The 14,524-nt window shown below is 47.6% G+C and overlaps 1 pseudogene; it reads left to right on the top strand.

Moving 5' to 3' along the window:
* Nucleotides 1–4,687: 4,687 nt before the first annotated feature.
* On the top strand, nt 4,688–5,182 carry LOC115894261 (annotated as a pseudogene).
* Nucleotides 5,183–14,524: the final 9,342 nt, after the last annotated feature.

The following is a 14,524-nucleotide window of genomic DNA, read 5'->3' as shown; positions in this document are numbered from 1 at the left end:
TGAGAGGCTCTACCTCAACAGTTTCCTCGGCCCAGCGGAAGTCTCTCTCCTTGAAGGCACATGCACCTTTCTCAGGCATCACTGGGAATTCAGGGTTGTGTGTTGGAGGCCAACATTGGGTATCCTGAGTGGAAGCCATGAACTGGGGCAAGTCCTCCTGGTACACACACACCCAGCTTCTTTTTCCTTCCTCTTCTGCCCTATCCCAGGGAACCCTCTTTGCACCAGCCCACCCACTGGCCAAACTTCAGGGTCTTGTCTTCATACTTTTTTCTAAGGGAAAAGTTATTGAGAAGGTAGTCAAGGTTCATTTATTTTTAACCAGGAGACAGTGCCCCCAAACAAGAACTGAGTCCCTAGTTATGGAATGTCAGACACCTTGCAGCAGGTGGTGGTTCTGAAACACCCGGATCCAGATGGCAGCCAACTCCACCCACATGTCAGGCAGGTGACTGCATTTCCAGACATATTCCTTGTTTAGATGAGGAGATTCTGCCCCCAGTAACATTCCTTCAAGTAGCAAAATGATGCTAGATCTTTCCAGAGGTCACAGACTGAAGGCTTGGGGGCTACAGTCTGGAATGTGTTTTGCTTGGCACACATGCATTTTAAGTTGTTTAATGAACTATCAAGATGTAAAGATCAGGAGCTGACCTTTCATGTTAAAAAGAAAATCTATATTTTCCAACTTGTTTTGGAAAATGGGATGCTCTGGCAACACTTGGACATCTTCCCACCTGCAGATGCTCAGCAGAATGGCAGCTGCCCTGTGGAGAGGAAGCACCTGTTCCCTTCCTCACCACTCTCCGCGTCTGGCCTACAGTTTCCTCCTGTGTGTCACAGTTATGGACTGATTGCTTGTGTCCTGCCAAATTCATATGTTGAAATCCTAACCCCCAAGGTGATCATATTAGGAGATGAGGCCTTTGGGAGGTGATGAGGTCACGAGGGTGGGGCCCTCATGACTGGGATTAGCACCCTTATGAAAGACACCCCAGAGAGCTCTCTCACTGTCTTTCCACCATGCAAGAAAATGAGACGTTGAAGTCTTCAACCTGGAAGAGGGTCCCTGCCAGAACCTGGCCATGCTGGGACCTGATCTTGGACTTTGAGAACTGTGAGAAGTAATTTTCAGTTGTTTACAAGTCATCCCATCAATGGTATTCCACTATGGCAGTGCAAACTGACTAGGCCACTCACCTTCTTGGCCCAGTGGGCATTTGATCCAGAATAACCCATCACTATCTGAGGAAAGGCCCACCGTCTCTTTTCCCAGAAGTTTTTGTTTCTGGTGCCTTCGTTGGGGGGATTCCAGGCACAGTAGGGCCAAGCGATGGGTATAGAGCGACCCTACACCTTTGACTTGGCCTCCTGGGGACTTAGATGGATAGGTGTGTTTCCTAGGAGCTGTCTTGCCTGTCATCACCCCGTTTCCCATGAGGAATGCCTCCTCTTGCCTCAGAAACAAAGGAAGGGGTCAGTTTCTGCCAATGTCTGCTCAGCCCAGAGCGAATGTCTGAGAGATTCAGTGTGAATGTGCTGGTTGCCTGCTGTAGATCAGGCTTGGTAGGTGGTGGTAGGTGGTTAAGGTTGAGTTTCAGCATCAAGTATGAGTTGTTACTGCTCAGGGTCTCAGTTTTCTCATCTGTAAAATGGGAAGATTCCTAGCTCTCAAATTGATAAGGCTCCACTGGCCATGTGTGAAACGTGGCAATTGGGGAATACTGTTGGCTGTTAACTATATTCACCAGGACAGGCTGGTTATGCTCTGGTAAAAAATAAACCCAGACTCAGTGTCTGCACCCAGCACACGTTTATCTCTTGCGCATGCTATACGGCCATCTTGACTTAGCAAGGTTCTATTCTCTGTCACTTTACTTAGGAGTGTTGGATGGAAGAATCCCCCACAGTAGTGCTGTCAGTCTCTATGGCAGGGGAAAGGGGACATGGTATATCAAGCCTTGGGCTTGAAGGTCTATTTCCAGAAGAGACGTCATTACCGCAACTCACATTTCATTGGCCAAAGTGAGTCACAAGCCAAGTTTAACTTCAAGGAGTGTGGCCCCAAGCCTCTGATTCTAAGTGCCACTGTCTTAAGGCATTTGAGCTCCTATAACAAAATACCGTAAGCTGGGTGACTTACAAACAAGAGAAACTATTTCTCCCAGTTCTGGAGGCTGGAAAGTCTAAGACCAAGGTACTGGCAAATTTGGTGTCTAATGAGAACCTATTTCCTGGTTTATAGATGGTGCCTTCTTGCTGTATCGTTACATGGTAGAAGGGGCAGACAAACTCTCTGGGGCCTCTTTTATAAGGGCACTGATCCCATTAATGACAGCTCTGCCTTTATGACCTAATCACCTTCCAGAGCCCCCACCTCCTAATGCTCTCACTGGGGGCTAGGTTTCTCCATATGAAGTCTGGGGGGACACAAATGTTCAGACCATGGCAGCGCTCTCTTCCCTCACAGCATGGCTGGCTCTCCAACTACAATACCATGCCCCATGGCTCACTTCCAGGGAGACTGTCTGGAGAGGTTTGTCCTAAGAGATAGAAGAATGCATCCCGCCTCAAGTTTTAGTTCCACAGGTTCACCCAACAGGGAGGTAATAGTTACACATTCTTAATGAAAAGACCTGAAAGCCCAAAACATACTGTGCTGCAGCATATAAAGCATCTTCTTCAGACCTGGTCCAAGACTACTCTGGGATTTTTGAGTCAGAAGAGAGCCAGAGCCTATTCAGCATGCTGTTTGACTCTGATCCCAGTAGCCACCGCCATGTTAACAGGATGAGCAGGGCTTCCTTCAACTCAGGGTTCCCATGAAATTGAAAAGAATTCTCACCTTGACGTGGGATTGGGATTGTTGAACACTATCGATACTTCTTCCAAGGTCTCACAAGAGTTTGCCTCCTCTCATCGCAATGTGAAGACCTCTGTGGGGGAACAATTCATGGGTTCTTGGGGTTTTATAGGGGATGACAGAGAAGTGTCACCCCCACCCAATAGCCTGACTCAGTCTACTCCTCAGGAGGAACAGAAAGTGGTCTCTCTAGTGCCATGAAACCCCAAAAAGTGTCAACCAGTATTAAAGGCCTGACCGATATACAACCCTCGAATGCAACACAGTGTCCTTCTGAGGCCACTCTAAAGAAGGCCAGGAAAGTTTTGCTAAGAAAGCTGTGCTGTTAAAAACAGAAAAAAAAGACCCTTACCCCATTGCTCTGTGCCTGGTGGCTATAGGGACATTATTTCACAAAAAAAGAAAGGGAAAAATAATTTTCAAAAATGATTTAAGAAATGCTGTCAAAGATAGCAAAGAACAAAGAACAGAGCCCTCAAAGAACAGGGCCCAGGACAGGATAAGCACTCAATAACATACAACACTGTAGTGCTGTTGAGTGCTAGCTGTTGTTGAGTGCTAGCTGTTGTTGAGTGCTAGCTATTGTTGAGTGCTAGCTGTCATTGAGTGCTTGTTGCTGAGTGCTAGCTGTTGTTGAGTGCTAGCTGCTGAGTGCTAGCTGTTGTTGAGTGCTTGTTGTTGAGTGCTAGCTGTTGTTGAGTGCTTGTTGTTGAGTGCTAGCTGTTGTTGAGTGCTTGTTGTTGAGTGCTAGCTGTTGTTGAGTGCTTGTTGTTGAGTGCTAGCTGTTGTTGAGTGCTTATTGTTAAGTGCTACCTGTTGTTGAGTGCTTGTCCTGCCTGGGCCCTGTTCTTAGCCTTTGAGGTACATTTCTCCATTTAACTTCCACAATAGCCCTGTTAGGCAGCTAGTATTATTTCTGTTTTACAGATAAAGTTTGGTTTTAGCTCAGAGTGGTTCTGAATCTTATAAAAAGAAAAAAATATCCCCAGGAACTGAACCAGCTCCAAAATAGCTCCATCTTAGGCTAAATATGGGATGTGACAAAGCCACCATCAAGCTAGGCCCCCCTGTCCTGACAGCTTCCCACCCCTTCCGTGCCCCTCTCACCCTGCTTTCCAGGGAGGGGTGGGCATCCTCTCAGTCCCATAATCTGTGCCAGGCCCTCATATGAGGACTTGACAGGATTCAGCAGAGATGCAGGCCTCTGCTCCTCTCATCTCTTTGCATATAGTAATTTAATGAAGCCAGAAACTGCATAGAGCTAGCAATGACACAACCAAGCAGCTTAAACTTTGAGCCGCTAAACCATGCTGCCTCCTATTGTAATACGATTATATTATAACACAAGTTTGAGAGACCACCCACTGCTTTCTTTATTGGATCCTTCCAATAAAGTGGTCGTGCTAGTAGCACAATTCCCCACGGACATAGAAAATAACTATTCTAAAATAAATCTGAGGACACACCCAGCCACAAAGTGGGAGGTGTATTATACAAATGCAACCAGGTCCCCTGGATCTGGCAGTTAGACCCACAGCAACAGCCTGTGTTTTCTCAGGGCTAAGAATGCACGGCTCAGACACGGAGAGCCTCTGAGCTGCCACAAGCTCATCAACACCTCCCTATTAAAGGCCAATCTGACCACCCTTGGTGTTGGGTTTTCCTTGGAGAGCAGTTGAGAGCTAAGGTAGGGTGGAGAGCCAAGAGGAGGCAGGGAGAGCCAGAGATGGCAGCTGGCAACAGGACACAGAAAGAAAAGGGACTTCAAAGACAGATCTAAGAATTCACAGGGTTTTTTGGTGCAGAGTCTGGAGATGATGCACAGAAATGACACCTTGAAAGGGGAAGGAAAAGAAGGAAGAACAGGTCATCAGCCCCAGTTCTCAGGAGACTGAAGGAGAGAATGCATTTGACATCTATCGTATCTTTGCATCCTTCAATGACACATTTGTCCATGTCACTGATCTTTCTGGCAAAAAAAAAAAAAAAATGTTCTGTGTGACTGGTGGGATGAAGGTAAAGGCTGGTCAGATGAATCCTCTCTACATGCTGCCACGCTGGCCACCCAGGATGTGGTTTATGTGGTCTAGAGGTGCAAGGAGGCAGGCATCACTGCCCTACATCAAACTCCAGGCCACAGAAGGAAAAAGGACTGAGATCCCTGGACCTGGGGCCCGCTTAGGTATGAAGATCAGGTGCATTGAGGATGTCATTCCCATCCCCTCCAACAGCACCTGCAGGAACGGGGGTTGCCATGGTCGCCATCTGTGAACAGGACTACTCAAAATGTTTTCTGTTAATAAATTGCCTTCATGTAAACTAAAAAAAAAAAAAAAAAAAAAAAAAAAAAAAAGACAGAGAGAGAGATAATTGACACAAAATGGCGCCCAGTCTTGGTCTGCATGGTGAAGGGCCCAGGACTGACGGGCAGGGGCTAATTTGCATAATGCAATACCAGGGAGAGTCCACTTGCACTCCTGAGTCCTGAAGAAAACCCTTCACTCCAATTCCCTGTGCATTTCTTCTAAAGGCAGAAAATGTGTACAGTTCTAGAATTACAGTCACATAAAAAGCTAGAAGAATAATGTGCTTTATTTAAGTGCTTAGAGGTACCCCATGAAATTTGTGTTACCTGGAAGTTGGCCTCAGGGAAACACCTCATCGACCTTCTCTCAAGGATAAATAAGATGCAGGGACAAGGAAGGGAGAAAGGTTATTTTAACATTTTATTCACAGTCCCTGGGATTCTTTGGAGAGCACCTTAGGAATGTTCTTAACCTGAGTCTTCTTACTAAGTGTAATCACACAGTCTGCCAGGCTGGTATTATTAACCCTACTTTGCAGCTGAGGCAACTACAAGAGATGACGTTTCCGGGCTGGTGGTGTGGAATTTGTCACGTACTGCATGCAGTCACGTACTGCAGTGACCTGTCCGGGTCCAATTTCTTTGGCGGTGTCATTGGCGGGGTAGCAGGGGAGAGGCAGGTGCAAGAGGAGAAATGGGGTGAAAACCCAATGCGGGGAAGCTTGAGCTGAGGCAGGATTGGGGAGCCAGGGTATGGGGCATAGTTGGGACTGAAACACTTGTTAACACTGGCTTTAGCAAAATAAATGGGCACCATCATCCCAGAGGACTTCCAGAAGATTCCTCCCTCCCCCACAGCTGGGCACACAGCCTTACCTCCCCTGCACCTGGGCCCTGTCTCCCTATTTGGCAAGACTCCCGTGTCATCCGCTCCTTTTGACTTCAGCTCCCCCTTGGCACTGGAAATACTAAGGGAACCCAGCAGTCGCACAGGATTCTAGGAATTTCTCCTTTCCAACTTCCTGAACTGGTTTTCAAATTCACCTCAGAGGTACCTTTAAAAATCATGTTCCAAGGCTGGGCACAGTGGCTCATGCCTGTAATCCCAGCACTTTGGGAGGTTGAGGCAGGAGGACCTCCTGAGCCCAGGAGTTCAAGACCAGCCTGGGCAACATAGTGAGACTGTGTCTCTACAAAAAATAAAAGAATTATCCCTGTGTGGTGGTGTGTGCCACTGCACTCCAGCCTGGATGACAGTGAGAGACCTGCTTCAAAAAACCCACGCTCCACACCATCAGGGGGTCTGCCATCCACAGACTCCAGACAGAGGGTTCCATCGGCCAGGCAGGAACGGCATGGGCAACGTCAGTAGCATGCACATCAGGTTAGCTTCTCTGAAGTCACAAAGTCGCCTGGAAGTGGGGAATCCATGAGGGCCAGGCCCTCCACAGGAGGAGACCTTCCCTCCCCAGGCACCGGCCTCCCTGACATGGTTCCCTCCTCTCAGCCCTGGCCCACATGCTCCTGCCAAAGTAATATGTCCCCCGACTCCATGTTAGAAAACCATAAAGCCCCCAAAAGACATTTCTAACCATCATCTAAATATTGGCTTTCACCTTATAAAACTTATAAAACATAAAGAACACTTGGAACAGCCCAGTTTTCATGCCGCCAACTTTTGTTTTCCAAAGAACAATTGGTAGACTTGGCCCGGAGGGGAGCAGAGCCCTGGCTCTCAGACAAGGAGCCTCACCAGCGATTCCGTATCTTCGAGGCGGCAGAGGTTTTCAGTGAGCTTGTGTCATTTCTAAACACAGCGGTGAAGATGGGATCCTCTTCATTTTGCAAATGAGAAAATGCAAGAGCCCGAGGGACAAAGGGCCTCTCTCAAGGTGCCATGGTGAGAAGGAGGCAGAAGGAAGAGGACCTCACCCTTGCCTTGATTCCACTGACTGCTGTTTATCGCGCCACGAGTGTCTTCAGGGAGCAGTTGCTCCCACACTGGAATGTTGACATGAGGAGCAAATGTGATGCCATCATGTAATTCCAGTGGCGGCTGGTCATCCCCTGCAAGGCTGAAATGACCCTCTCTGTTTCAATGCTAAGGAAGCGGCAGCTTTCCTCCCACACCCACACAGGATGTGTGCAGCATCTTCAAGTCCGTGCCTCGCGTTTCTAGGCCCGTAGTGGGCTCTCCATGGTCAGGGAGTGGATCTTCCAGTTAGGTATTTTTCTGAAGCAATTGTCATTCTTTGCTTTTTGGAGCAAGACAGGTTTTTAAAATCCTCTGGGAGAGCAAGAGGGTTGGCCAGAAAAGGCATGAAGAGTGGGAGAAGGGTGCATTGTGGACCCGTCTGAGCGTAGGAGTGTCCCGATAACCAGGAGACTGAGGAGCAGCATCCGCTGTCCCCCTCAGTGTTCTAAATGTATGAAACCTAACAAGGTAATTGCATGGGAATAACACACTGTGAATGTTATGTGGGATTTGAAATTGTCATCTCAAGAGTGAGCGGGGGGAGGGAGGAAGGGCGAACTCTTTCAGTCTAAAAGCTATATTTTAAAAGGCAGCGTTAGACTAGGTTTGTTTTCTGCAGTGTATTTCCTCTGCAAAAAGGGATTTTTTTTTCCGTCTTTTTCTGCTGGTGGACATTTCCCTTGGGGGAGCCTGGCCAATGAAAGGTCACTCAGAGATCAGTCACTCTCAGGGATGCCAGGAGAGCAGACACATGTCCTAGTTTTCCCGGGAGCAGACTGAGTGAACCGTAGGAGGGTCTGTCTGATGTTTATCTTGGCAGAATTCTCAAATGAGTTAGCAAATAGTGGCTGGAGATAAACTGAAACTTTGAGCAACCTCTGGACTGACTCTGATTACCCTCCACACCCCACCTGCGCAGGGAGGAGAGACCAGAAAGCCAGTAGCAAACAGTAAACTTTTCCAAGAATCAGAGAGGAAGGAGTTCCTGACACCCTGCAGCAAAAACAACCTCAAAATTTCCCTGAATACAGACCCATGGGAGCTGGGGTCAAGGTGGCCTTGCACTTCACCGAGGAGGTGTCGTTACCAAACGTGCTGGACACTGGCTACCTATGGAAGAAAGATTAAAGACTGAAAGAATATAGTGGAGAACATGCTTATGACATGGAGGTAGGAAAGGGAAGACCTTGAGCAAGACACAAATCACAAAAGCAAATAGAGAAAGAGTGATGTCTTCCTTCAACAAAATGTGAGACTTCTGATTCGAAATCAGAAACCTCTATAAGCTGAGATAAAAGACAAGCAACAGAGTTGAAGAAGGTATTTCTAAGATATTTGTATGTGTGCATATGTATATGTATGTGTGTAATGTGCTTATACATATGCATATAGATAAATGCATATGTATACACATGAATGCTGGATTGTTATCTAGGCTCTATGAAGAACTCCTATCTATTAATAAGAAAAAAGACCAAGATCAACAACCTCATAGACAAATCGATAAAGAAGATGACCAGTTAGTCCACAGAAAAGAAAATGCAAATGGGAGTGGGAGGGCCCAGAGGAACTCTCGCTTTATCTAAATGCTTTTCTGCAGTCTATTTCCTCTGCAAAAAGGGATTTTATCTAAATTGTGTTGATTATGAGAGCATACGCTTATATTAATTTTATAAGTAAAAAAAGAGAAAAAGTACCTGAAGATTAAATGCAAGCAATGTGATGTGTTACTTTGCCAACACACAGGAAGGGAGCTCTCAGCCTATAAAATATGAGCCCTTTTGTGTGAAGCTGAGCAGATGAGGAGAAGTTTCAACAGTCCTAGAGAAGAGGACGGCAGGGGACAGAGAGCCGGGGGACAGGGCAGGGAGGATCTAGGAGGGCACCTGGCCAAGCGGCTCACTGCAGCTGGTGTAGGGCTTAGCTATACCCTGGGGCTGGGCACTTAGCACAGTGTGGTCAGATGAAGGTGGCAGGGACTCTCCATTTGAGTCAAAGTGACAAGCAGTGCCCCAAGTCCCTGGGAAGGATGAAATCCAAATTTAATTCCCTTCTGAACAACATTCTACAATCTGTGCTTCATTTAGATATCTGTAAGCCTAAAAGAGCTGAAAAAAAAAAACATTTTATTTCCCCTTCCAATGTACAATTTCTAAGACATTTGAATTATCGATGTTGAAGTTTCATTGAGAATGGGCTGAGTGTCCTGTTATTAGCCTGAAAACAAAGCCTCAGCCACAGTCTTCATCTCACCCTCTTTTTGTTTATTTTCTTTTTAAAAATGTCCCCCCATTTCTTTGTTCTTTAACAAAGAGTTGTGTGCATCTTCTAAGCTCCAAGTGCTGCACTGGCTTCCAGGAGACAATGGCAACCCAGGCCCTGACCTCATGGTGTGAACGAAGGGAGGGTCTCGGTCAGGAATGTGAGGGACACCAGAAAGAGGACATCGGTGGGCAATGGGGTCTTCCTTGCGGGGGGCGGGTGGGTGTGTGTGGTGTGCTTCCCTAGCAGCCCACGGCCACTGGCAGGGGCCACCATGGGCAGACCGGTGGTCCAGATTTATGCCGGCAAAAAGCAAATGCTGATGCCTTCCCAATCATGGTTCCTTCAAAGGCTTCAGGGTTTCTTGGGAAGGGAAAAGAACATTAGTTGAGCTTCTGCGATGTGCTGGGACTGTGCTAGGAAGTTTCACAGATGCAGTTCATTTAGATTGGATATTCCTCCTGGAACAGTGTGCTGTCCCTTATGGAAAATCAAAACAGTCATTGCATTTCTGTGGTGTTCACTTCTGGGCTCGGGCAGGCTGAGGAGTTCCAGGGTTGAGGATCAGACTTGGTGACTGAGCGGGAACTGTCATCCTTTTTCTCTTTTGAGATATGAAATTTGCTCCACATCTCAGAAGAGTGTGTGCCTCCATCCCACACTTGGGACAAGCGCTATTGTTCTTTTTTAAAAAATCTGTAGAACATATTAAACGCTCTGCTTTCATCATGCATTAAATCACGCTGGGGCAGCAGGCTTGTGGTGTAAGAGCGGTGCTCTGTGCGTCCGCTAGGGCTCCCCTGTAGTTCCAGTTGGTCTCCTTGCCACGCCCCAGCTCGCTGCCCCCAGGCTGTCTTGGAGAGACACGTTTGTGTTTTGTAATAGAGCGTGTCATGCACTATTATATGGAGATATTTTATAAAGGAGCCCACACGACACAAGGAAACCAGGAGAAAACAGTCCTAGAAATCCCCAAAGCTTGGAAGCAGGGACATGCAAGCGAGGTACAGCATGTGCTATCAAGTGGCAAGGTCCTTCCGGTTGGAAAGCCGCTGTTGTCATCGGTTTAGCCAGGTGCTGGGATTAAGCACATCTACCACTTAGAAAATAATACAAATAAGAACCATGGTCCAAATCCAACATGGGTCTCCCAAATTCTCTAAAATGTGGAAGTGTGCAGATCTTACTATCTCTGTCCTTTCTCTCACTTCGAGGAAGTTGGGCTCCTGGGCACTGTCTCCTCAATCACGCCCAGTACCTGTGTACAGGTGCCTCCCCTTCTCTCTGGAGCATCGGGACTGGATGGATTGGGAACAGAACGGAGCTTTGATTGATCCTCTTGTCCGCACTTGTGCCTTTCTACTCCCTGTGGTGGAGGGTGTCAGTTTAGTCTCCCTGTCTTCTCCTGGGGTCCCTCCAGCTGCTGAATCAAATCCTGCTCTTCCCCTGCATATTCTGAGTGGCCTGCACACTCTGGGCTCTCTCTCTTTGACCCCTGGCACACCACCTGTTTGGTTCTTAATAATCCAGAGCCTTCCCACCTGGTAGTAGCACTGACGTCATCCTCTTCATCTACTGGAAGCTTCCAGATCCTGGCCCCCCAACTCATTCTCTCCCTACAAGGCTTCTGCAGAAACACAACAACGTGTACTGCTTATACCATTTGGCACATCATTGTGTGCCAAATGACTGGCCCAGAGGATGAGTGAGTAGGAGGCCAACGTATGCTAGGGGAGGGGTCAGAGGAGAAAATTTCCAAGAGAGTGGGAACCCAAGGAAGGCTTCTCAGAGGAGCTGGGACACATTGGGGCCTGAAGGAAGTGGACATTTCGATGAGCATAAAGACTGCGGGGGGGGTCCAATCTTTTGGTTTCACTGGGCCACACTGGAAGAAGAAGTGTCTTGAGCCACACATAGAATGCACTAACACTAATGATAGCTGATGAACAACAACAAAAATCATCCCAAAAAGTCTCATAATGCTTTAAGAAAGTTTACGAATTTATGTTGGGCCACATTCAAAGCTGTCCTGGGCCACATGCAGCCTGCAGGCCATGGGTTGTACAGGCTTGAGCTAAAGCAGGTGTGTTCTCAGCTGGAGAGAAGGCCAGCCCCATGGTTCATCGTTCGTGGTATCACCAACCAGTGATATTTGGAACAGTTGGTGGGTGCAGGCCCTGGGAAGGGCAAAAGTAAGAAAAAGGTCAGAAAAGAAAAGGAGGAGGAGGAGGGGAGTTGCGGATCATGGAGGGCCTTGAAAGTGAGACTGAGGGTTTGGACCTTACCACTTGGGCATACTACCAAACAGGAACCCCTGTCACTGTAATTTCTGATGATTCCATCTTCCGTCTTTGGGAATAACAACGGCATAGTCAACTATTCCGCTACAAAGAGTCGTCAGGTTCTTTAACCATTTGGGGCATCTTGTTTTGGCATCCACGCTAGTTCTGTTATAGCCAAAGCTGGGGGTGTTGGGGAATGTCACATGCTTCGGGGGTATCTGTGTAGTGTGCATTTTACCCCGCTGAGCTCACAACTTTAATGTGTGAAGGTGATCCTCCAGTTCAGGAGGACAGAGTTGGTGCCCCTGCCTGTACCATCCTAAGAGAGCTTTCTGCTTTCTGTGTCCCGCTCTGTGGGCTCCCCATGGACCCCTGTAGTATTTGCCTAATACTTTGGAACCAACAATAATAACTTATGAAATCTTTATTTCAAACACAGCTTGAATTTCATCCATTTTCATCTTACCCAAAGGGATAGATTCTCTAGTCCTCAATCTGGATGGTCAGAACGGAGAAATCCCCTTACCTCCAAACACAGGCCTTTTATTTTGTAACCACTGTCTGTCTGGTTTTCTGTTTTGGAGTCTCCCGGGGTGATGGTGCCGCCAGATAAAAGTTGTAATGAGAGAGGGAGAGTGGGAGGGAGAGTCCGGTGACAAGGCAGGGCGAAAGGTAAGCAGAGACCTTCTCCAATCAGAAGTCTTGAAGTCAGGGCACGCAGTAGGTCTGCAGAATGACTCAGAACCCGCCTATGAATGCTGTCTATTCATGGGTCCAGGCTTTTGTTAAAGTCTGTGCCTGCATTTTAAAGAGGGAGTCGGGGAACTGGCTGGACTGGTCTGACAACTAAGGAGTGGTGAACACTTCCCCCAGGCTAGTACTCAGGTGGATGAAGTCATCGATATTTTCTGGGCAGTCCTAATCTGTGATTAACTTTTATCTCTGCTGTGAAATAACAGCCTTCTTTTCAGCCTGCTAACAATAACTTAACCTGGCTGTCCAGCTGGGGGATATTTTATGCTGGGCTCCAGCACAGGCATATTTGAGAATCCATGTGGGACTCCTGCCCTAGAGAGAGCCCAGAGTGGAGGGAGGGGTCTGTGTGGTGGGGGGAGTCTTCTCAGCAATGGTCCTTGTGATTCCAGCATACTCTGATGTCCTGACTTCAAACTCAGCTTACCCAAAGCAAATGTCCACTTTCTTCCATATTCCCTTCTTGTTTAAGGCCTCACCACCGACCAGGAAGTCTTGATAGAACCATCTAATAATTCTTAAGTCCTACCTCATCCAACCTTGTCTTGACTCCTGCAGTGAGCACAGCTGCCCTCACCTTCCCTTCTCTATGCCCTCACCTTTTCAGAAGCCTCTTAATTTCTCAGTCCACATCATCTCTCAGACTGCCAAAGCCAGAGTTATTTTTCTAAAAGACATTTGTTCCCATTGTTCCTCTGACTAAAGTCCCTACTATAGAACACTTACCCTTGGCACTCATGGACTTTGTAGTCAGGCTGAGAACCTCAGGTTCTCAAACTCAAGACCATGGGGAATGTAACAGGTGAATCAGGCAGGTGAAGTCCAGGACTCTTTTTGGTCTATATTTTGTTTACTCAGTTTTGATGGAGACAAGCATACCAGAAAATTCACATTTCTCTTAACTCTAGCAGTAGACGAACAACAGAGCAAGCAGGATGTGACCATTTACACATGGCCTCACTGTTGGGGGAGGCAGTAGGGAGTGGTGGAGACCAGGGACAGGACTAGGGCTAGGGCAAGGCTAGGAAGGTTCCCAGGATGCATGTTTTAAGGAAGCACTCACTCTTGGGGCTTTGCAAGTACAAGGCTAGCACTGGGAGGTGAGTGCCTCCTTAAAGTTGGCTCCTTGGGCCTTGTTTGCCTAACCCAGTCTGGCCTCGGTGAGGACAGTGGAGAAATGGAGCATGGACCTGCCCAAAGGGATGGCTGCTGATCAGCTTCACCCAGCTGTTGACAAAGGCAACACCATGGCCTCACTCTTGCCAAGTCTTTTCAAACATTCTGTGGGTGCTTCCATCATAGCTCTTATCACCTGGCAAGGGAGTTGTCTCCACAGACAGTTGTCTCACTAAGTGGGGGTGTCTGAGGCCAAGGAGCTTTGGTCATTCCCCTGTGTGATCCCAGCAGTGAGCACAGAGTAGGTGCCCTGCAATGTCAAGCAAACAAGCAAACAAAAAAAGACTTTGGAAACAGAGTTATGTTATGGACCTAGGATGGGTCTTGAGTTAGCCTCTCTCTTTATCCAAGGAATGGTTGTTCAGGGCCAGTGGCTCAGCCCTAGGAGCACTGACTGCTACAAGACAGCAGCCTGCTCTGGGATGCCAGGCATAGTCCACTCCTGATGGCAGACTCCACTCTTCACGGGGCTCACTCTGTTACTCATTAGGTCACAGAGTAATAGAAAAAGGCAAGAAAGATGAAAAAAAGAGAATTTAAAGACAAAATACAGCCAGGTGTGGTGGCTCACACCCGTAATCCCAGCACTTTGGGAGGCTGAGGCAGGCAGGTCACCTGAGGTCAGGAGTTTGAGACCAGCCTAGCCAACGTGAAGAAACCCTGTCTCCACTAAAAATACAAAAATTAGCTGGGCGTGGTGGCAGGCACTTGTAATCCCAGTTACCAGGGAGGCTGAGGCAGGAGAATCACTTAAACCCAGGAGATGGAGGTTGCAGTGAGCCGAGATTGTGCCACTGCACTCCAGCCTGGGTGACAGAGTGAGACTCTGTCTCAAAGCAAAACCAAAAACATACCCCAAAAAACCCAAAACACATGGTAGCAAAATAATAACAAACTGAAGTATGTCT

This window comes from Rhinopithecus roxellana, chromosome 17, assembly GCF_007565055.1.
Source record: "Rhinopithecus roxellana isolate Shanxi Qingling chromosome 17, ASM756505v1, whole genome shotgun sequence".
Taxonomy (NCBI): domain Eukaryota; kingdom Metazoa; phylum Chordata; class Mammalia; order Primates; family Cercopithecidae; genus Rhinopithecus; species Rhinopithecus roxellana.
Note: the sequence above shows the minus strand (reverse complement) of the source record. Positions and strands in the feature narration are given on the sequence as shown.